The following is an 8,226-nucleotide window of genomic DNA, read 5'->3' on the forward strand; positions in this document are numbered from 1 at the left end:
AGCAAGGGAGACTGGTGGAAGCCGCCCTGACCCAGGAGAGGCAGCTGCATACACCCAGGACCGCTGCAGCTCTGGACACCCTGGAGGGTCGAGGCAGCTGCATACACCCAGGACCGCTGCAGCTCTGGACACCCTGGAGGGTCGAGGCAGCTGCATACACCCAGGACCGCTGCAGCTCTGACACCCTGAGGGTCGAGGCAGCTGCATACACCCAGGACCCGCAGCTCTGGACACCCCTGGAGGGTCGAGGCAGCTGCATACACCCAGGACCGCTGCAGCTCTGGACACCCTGGAGGGTCGAGGGGCAGGAGCCCAGTGAGCCTGAACCCTTCATTCTTTGGTTCTGAAGTGCCCTGGCAGTGCAACTTGGCACACAGAAACTGGAAAGAACCAGAAGCACTCAGGATGGGCAAAACTAGGCATTCTTCCACCCACTTGCCCTGACTGCCAAGGCCTGAGTCATCCATTGCCCGCTTTCTGACCCAGCCTGCATCTTGGTCCTCCTCCTTGGATTCTGGGAGGAGAGGAGAGGTTTCCATTGCTAGCCCCAGCCCCGGCAAACACTCCACCCCCATGCTGCTGGGGGCAGCTGGGGACAGCTGGGGACAGCTGGGGATGGGGAAACTCATCCACAGAGAACAAGAGGCCAGCAAGTGATGAGTGGACATGACCAGCAAATGGGCCAGGCCAAGCAATGGGTCCTGACCCAGTCTGAGCAGGGGCCAGGGCCGGGGCAGGGGCCAGCTGGAGGACCAGAGGGAGGGTCCTGATGGGACCCAGGGTGTCCGTCTCACTGGGGATGAGGCAAACGCAGCTACCATGAGAAGATGGAGGTCTGGGAGGCAGGGGGCCGAGGCTCTTCAACACATATGGATTTAGTAGGTGGGGGGACAGAGTAGGTTGTAGCAGAAACTCAATCCTCTTTCATTTTGCCCTGGGATCACTGGTGAACAGTCTTGAGCTCCTGCCAGCTGGTGCCAAAGAGGGGGAGCTCAGGGACGGCAGGTCGTTTGATGCCGTCGATCAATTCCTTGACCCTGCCCCTCCATTCTTTTTCCACCTCCTCCCCCTGTCCTTTTGAGCCCTCCTCACTCCTGAAAGCCGGTACTGAAAATTAAAATTGGGTAGAGAGAGAACCATTTACCACTCTGCTTTGATTACCTAACTTCTTTCTTGAGTCAATGGTAAACTAGCCCAAGTTTAAAATATCCCACCTTTGGGCCTGGAGCAGTGGCTCCCGCCTTGGGAGGCCGAGGCAGGCGGATCACTTGAGGTCAGGAGTTTGAGACCAGGCTAACCAACATGGTGAAACCCCATCTCTACTAAAAATACAAAACTTAGCTGGGTGTAGTGGTCCACGCCTATAGTCCCAGCTACTCGGGAGGCTGAGGCAGGAGAATCACTTGAGCCCGGGAAGCAGAGCTTGCAGTGAGCCAAGATCATGCCACAGCACCCCAGCCCAGGTGACAGAACGAGATTCCATCTCAAAAAAAAGAATCAAATAAAAAAATAAAATATCCCACCTTTAAAGGCCACAGGCATTTTAATTCTGGTCTCAAAGATGCTGCTGCTGGCACACAGAAAATGGGTGGTGCCTCCAGAGGGAAGGACGGCGAGTGTGGTCCGGGAGCTGATAAGATGCCTCCCTCCCTGCACTCAGCTCCGGCCAGCAGCCTCCTTATTCTGGGAGGGGGCATCTGTGGACTCCACTGAGCCCCCCCACGCTCTGTCCAGGCTCTGGTTCACCGACGGCATCAGGTTCCATTCCTTCCCCTGCCTCGCCTTCCTCCCCTTGTGGTTGACCCTGTGGTGGGAGAGGGCGGTGACTCAACAGGCACAACACCTCTGGCTATTCCACTGAGCGTGCACTGTGTGAACTATCTACAGCCAATGTGTGCTTCCAGACCAGCACCATCGCACCGTGGCCCTCCCTACCCCGCCTCAACAGGGGTACTCCAAGGGGAAGCCTGCTTATCTGCGATTTGGCCTTGGAAAAGTGCACCTCAGAGAGGAAAGCAAACCACTGTCCAAGCTGCGTCCCACGCTCAACAGATAAATGCCCCAGGCTTCTATCTGATGCCGAGCTGTTGATAGAATAAGGAAACTGTCCTAAAATGAAGCTGCCTCTGCGTTTGCTTCTAGCTCACTTCTCCTTGTGGGGAGATGGGCCCCTCAGACTGATAACTGCAAACTTTGCCACAATCCACTCTGACAGTGACAAGGACCGTGGCTATCCATTAAGGGTTCACTCACTTCCCAGCCATGGAGTCCGTTTGGGTGGATTTTCCCATCCGTGCAGCCCATAGCTGGGCTCCCCAGAAGGCGACTTGGAGACAAGGAGTGCAAGTCATTGAATTGGGAGAGGAATCCAGGAGTGGGGACAGGCGATGAGGACAGGAAGGCAACCAATACAAATGCCTTATTCATACAATTATCACCACGATCACCAGGCACTCCATCCTGCTGGGGAGCTCTGGCAGACAGCACAAGCTGCGGTGGTGCCCCCATGGCCTGCGCACGCCTGGCTGAGAGTTGCTCCCAGGTACTAACTCATCAGTACCGTCTCCTGCACCTCCACCTGCTGGGATCCTGCCTCAGGCAGTGAGTCCCAGGTGTTCTAAATAACAGCGGTGAAGATCAGTGGGACGTGAGGCATGGAGGTGGGGGTACTAGAGGGTCAGCTACACCATTTCATAGAGAGGAGAGGAAAGGTCAGCGGCGACTTGGCCAAGGCCATGCAGCTCATAATGGCCAACAGGGGACTACAACGCCAAAGCCCAAACCCTTATGACTGTCAAAAGGCCTCCTGCCTGGCAACTCTCCCAGTTGAGCCAACATCCGTGGGTTCCGCACAGGACCCCAGGTCCCAGGTTAGAGGGATTAGCAACACTCCTGCTGTGAACATGTTCTCACTTCATCACCTGACCCCGTGGAGAGCCACACAGGGGAAGGCTCCAACCAGCGCCTTGGGCAAAATAGAAGGGGCCAGAGGCTTACGTTGCAAATCCTGTGATCTCCCTGCAAAGATCTGAAGTGTTGACTGAGCGAAGAGCTGGCACGTGCTGGCGACGGGAGAGGTTGGATTCTTCACACGCTGCCGGTAGGAATGGGAAGTCGTGTAGCTAACCAGACTGTAAACTGGAAAATCGTTTGGTTCTTCCCCAATAAGTTAAACATAGACTTGTGATAAGACCTGGCAATTTCACTCCTAGAACTATACCCCTCAAAGGCTGGGCGCGGTGGCTCATGCCTGTAATCCCAGCACTTTGGGAGGCCGAGGCAGGTGGATCACGAGGTCAGGAGTTCAAGACCAGCCTGGGCAAGATGGTGAAACCCCGTCTCTACTAAAAATACAAAAATTAGCTGGGTGTGGTGTCAGGTGCCTATAATCCCAGCTACTTGGGAGGCTAAGGCAGGAAAATCGCTTGAACCTGGGGAGGCGCAGGTTGCAGTGAGCCAAGATCAAGCCACTGCATTCCAGCCTGGGGGACAGAGTGAGACTCCGTACCAAAAAAATAAATAAAATAACAAACAAGCAAAAAAGAAATATACCTCCCAAAATGAAGACAGGGGTTCAAACAAAAACTTGTCCACAGATGTGTGTAGCAGCACCAAACAACCCAAATGGCCATGAACTGATGGAGGGACAAACAAAATGTGGTGTAGTCATAATACGAGCAAACGCGATTGCAGCCATAAAAAGTCATAAAGTGGCCCAGCGCAGTGGCCACGCCTGTAATCCTAGCACTTTGGGAGGCCCAGGCGGGTGGATCACTTGAGGTCAGGAGTTCGAGACCAGCCTGGCCAACATGGTGAAACCCCGTCTCTGTTAAAACTACAAAAGTTAGCTGGGTGTGGTGGCGCGTACCTGTGATCCGAGCTACTCCGGAGGTTTAGACTCCAGCCTGGGCGACACAGGGAGACTCCATCTCAAAAAAAAAACAAAAAAAACAAAAAAGAAATGAAATACTGATACATGCTGTAACATGGGAGCATGGGTAAATTCTGAAAACGTGATGCTCAGTGAAAGAAACCAGACACAAAAGGCATCCTACTGCCGATTCCATTCATATGAAATGTCCAGAATAGGCAAATCCACAGACAGAAAGTAGATTGGTGGCTGCCTAGGGCTGCGGAGGTGGGGCAGGGTGGCAGGGGCGGTGGGAAAAAGAAATGAGGTATAATTGCTTAATGGGCACAGGTTTCCCTTTGGGGTGATGAAAATGTTTTGGAATTAGGAATGGCAGTTGCACAGCACTGTAAATGTACTAAATGCTACTGAAGTATCACTTTCAAATGGCTAAAATGATACATTTTATGTAATGCATATTTTGTAATAAAAAAATAGACACCCATCGTCTACCCCAGGAGAAGGGAGGAGCAGTATTTAGATTATAAACATTTACTGCAAATAATTCAAAAGGGGCAGTTAAGAAACATGTGAGCAATCGGGACTCTTTTTCATGTCCCACATAGAGCCTGGGGAAAAACCTGAACTAATAACAATAAAATAATAAGGCCTAACAGCTGTGGGAATACGATTGTCTCTTGGGCTCACATGTGGATAATCGAGAGTTAACTCTTAATAAAATAATAAAACGCAGGAGCGGTGGGAATAAAGATTACCTCCTCAGCCAACTGCCAGAGACCATATTCAGAAAACAATGACTCCCCTTCTATTCCCCTCGCTTTATGGTATGAGATGTAATTGTAGCCGGGCTGTTCGCAAACTTCCAGGGGAAGGTAATTGTCAATCAAAATGAAAAATGTCATAATTTAAGCGTGTCCCAGCCTGACAAGAAGGTCCATATGGTCTTTCAGTGAGGCGCGTGGAGCGGTGATTTACCACTGTCACCAGCCCAGCGCTGTCTCCGAGACATTCAAGGACCGCGTGGGCTGGACACTCACCTTCGGTGGCAGGGCCACCGAGTCACACTCCCCTCTCAGCTGCACAGAGCTCCTGACCAGATGACGCCAATGACTGTGAGGTCCTTGGTGAGTCCCCAGGGCCCAGTTACAAAGGTGATTTAAAGAGATGATTCCCGCCCAGAAAACACTGGGAGGAGAGAAAACGACGGAGAGAGAGGACCCAGCCTTAAAACGGGAGGCGAGGGAGGGGTTCTGACCCATGGTTTCCCGAAGCTTTAACCTTCATGGCAAACAATAAATTCTGGATGTCGGGGGGAGGTGGGGGGTCCGTGGTATCTGGTTTGCTGTTGAATTGCTGTGGTTTTTTTGTCTTCTATTTGGAGGTTTTGTTTGTTTCCTTTGGAAGGACGCTTAAGTGGGAGTGGGTATTAAGGTGGCCATATATTTTTGAGGTTGCCCTGGAAACCAAAAGATAAGAGATGCTCTCAAACCTGTACCCAGCCAGGGCCTGAGGAACCTCTACACTCCTTTTGCCAGAAAGAAAATGTCATTTCAGGGACCCTCCACCCATCCCCAGCCCCACCCACGTAAACTAAGGCAGCTTTATGGGCCAGACCCTGCCCCTCGACACACACCACCCCCTAACCAGGAAACTGGAGAGTACATTTTCAGACACCCTAAAGCCAATCATTTGACCAGTCTGGGGTTAGAAAAATCCCTGAAGCAGAACCACACTCAACTGTCCCAGTACGTCTGGTGTTCAGCAGAAGGTGTCCTGCCGTGTGTCCCTCAAGGAAATCCAGCACTGTATTTGGTGATCATCCTTTACCTCCTTTGCCTCCTTCTCAAATCCCATGCTCAGGGGCTTAAACTCATGCCTCTGAGGATGAACAGAACCCAGATCTGGTTCTGGCTCCTCCTCCTCTGGAGCTTGCCATATGCAAGCCGGTGTGCACACATGCATGCATGCACACACATGCACGCACATGTACACACATGTGCACATACACGCACACATACACACAAACGTGTGCACACACGCACACACATATACACACGTGTGCACATGCACACACACATACACACAAACGTGTGTGCATGCACATAAATACACACACACTTGCGTTTACACACGTGCGCATACACACGCACACACTGGTGCTGTTGTTTTTTTATTTTAAGCAAACACCATCTGACACCCTGAATGCACAGCAGGGGCTCAGCTGACTGTGGACCGCAGCCTGTCTTCCCTTCACTCTCTCAGGTCCACTGCGCCGGGGGACCGGAGTTTCTCCCAAAAATCAGGAGATTAGGGAAGCTCCTGGAATGTCTGAGGACAACAGCAGGAGATTGCAGAGAGCATGTGTCCAATGCTGCACACACACACACACACACACTCACACTCACACACACTCTCACACACACACACACTCTCACACGCCCTCCCTACTCTCAGGAGCACCCACCCCACATCCCACACCCCATTGCATCCAGTCCGTTAACTGATCACTTCTCCCGCAGTAATATTCGAGGCTGTTCAGCAAACCTCCTTCTTTTGTTTCCTCTTCTCCATGCTGCTCTGCCGTCCTTCTGAGGGGCCTGCTTTGATTAATATCAACCCTCCCTCCCAACCTCTTTCCCGACCATTTGAAAGGGCAATTCCTCCTTTCAGCAGGGGCATTGATCAATTGATGCCAAGCAGGGGTCGGGATCGATACGGTTCCAGGGTCTTTGGATGCTGGGGTTTGATATCTTTTTCTTCCCCAACCCTCCCCCTTCTGCTACCCAGACCCAGAGCTTTAAGTTCGACTGGAGGGGCTTCCAGAACGCATTGCTGGGGCCCCCAAGAAGCCCAATGACCTTTAAAACAATGTGATAATCAGCTGGGCGGGACGGCTGCCAAAGACCATCCCGCTAATCCTAGGTGGCAGTTCCCTCCCCTCCCCCATCTCTGAAGCTCCCTGCTCTGGCAGCAGCTCCTCTCGTTCAAGAAGCCAGCCTCCCTGATCCCCTGGCTCGCTGGGAGGAGGGCACCAGCCCAGGTGGGCAGGAGGGTGAGCCCCTGCCGGCCCTCCCACTTCCTCCCTCGCTCCATCCCACCGCGTCTTTCTTGCGCTCCCAGATCTGCTGTAACTGACATTTTCCATCTGACAGGTTCTGTTTTCCCTGCCTCTGGTTGCCAGGGAAACAAGCGAAGAGGACCGCAGCCAGAGAGCTGTTAGCTGCCTTTTTAAGGCGCCCTGGACATGCTGTTTGCACTTTCCATAATGGAAGCTGGGCACGGAGGCTTAAAAAACAAAACAGTACAGAAGAGGAGGCTAAAGTGGGAACAAGTTGGGGTGGGGATCCCCGCCAGGTTAATGGGAGAGTAAAAGAAGAAAGAAAAATCTTAGAAAATCTCACTCTTGGACAAAACCAGCCCCCTTCCTAAAAGGTCTGATTCTCTCCTTGATGTGCAAAAAAGGAGAAACTGGACCTCCAGACCCCTACCTCCTAACGTCTTCTATGAAGCCAAAATCTCTGCAGCCAAGCCTCAGCCTGGCTACAGGGAACCTGGGAGCTATTTGGATTGAAACACCCTCGAGGCTAAAAGATGCTCTAATGGAAGTGATGGGGTCTGCCTCCAATTTGGAGACCACACAGGCCTATCCTTCGAAAAAAGTTAGAAGGTTTTTGTTTTTTGTTTTAATCTTGAGGTACACTTGCTCCCCAGGCAACTAGGAGGCCAGATGCCGGAGTTTGAGAGAAAATGGCTGAACTGTAAGGCAGGGGAGGGGAAGGGAGGGGAGGGTGTCCTCTTCTTTCAGAAAACTTACTGGGGTTGGGTAGACAGAGATAGCTGTCACTCATCCCTGGGTCTTCTCAAAGCTGCCCTTGCTGTGCATGTGTGTGTGTACGTGTGCGTGCATGTGTGTGTGTACATGTCTGTGTGTGTGTGCATGTGTGTGCACATGTGTGTCTGTGTGTGCCTGTGTAAGTGTATGTGCATGTGTGTGAGTGTGTGTGTGCACAAGTGCCTAAACACATGGGCGTACTTGAGTGGGCCTAAGCAAGCCCGATGGAAAGCAGGCAATGTTTACTGGGGAGCCGCCACAAGCAACGCCCCGTTTCTCTTCCGCTCCTCTTTCCTCCGCCTTTACCTCCACCCCAAGCGACCGAGTAATGGCTTGCTCTTCTCCACGGCCACCTCCACCAGACTCTGCCCATCTCACCCCAAAAACCCCAGCCCAGCACCCCACACTCCTGATCTTGTAGACCTTGATCTTCAAGGCAGGCGACACATCACCAGGAATCACGGGTCACTATTTGTACTGCGTTTATCACCACGTGTTTGCACAGCATTAAACCTTCTTTCAT

General features: G+C 52.3%; 1 long non-coding RNA gene across 2 annotated transcripts; it reads right to left on the minus strand.

Annotated features, from left to right (window-relative positions):
* Positions 1-256: 256 nt before the first annotated feature.
* On the minus strand, positions 257-5,883 carry LOC116271083. Of its 2 annotated transcripts, XR_004179522.1 has the most exons (5): positions 3,869-5,883; positions 2,998-3,094; positions 2,003-2,084; positions 1,524-1,804; positions 257-1,107 (listed from the first exon to the last, which is right to left on the minus strand). It is a non-coding gene; the product is annotated as an uncharacterized LOC116271083 (long non-coding RNA). The 2 variants fall into 2 exon arrangements; XR_004179521.1 differs by having other exon boundaries at positions 1,524-2,084.
* Between the last annotated feature and the right edge of the window lie 2,343 nt (positions 5,884-8,226).

This window comes from Papio anubis, chromosome 17, assembly GCF_008728515.1.
Source record: "Papio anubis isolate 15944 chromosome 17, Panubis1.0, whole genome shotgun sequence".
Lineage (NCBI taxonomy): Eukaryota > Metazoa > Chordata > Mammalia > Primates > Cercopithecidae > Papio > Papio anubis.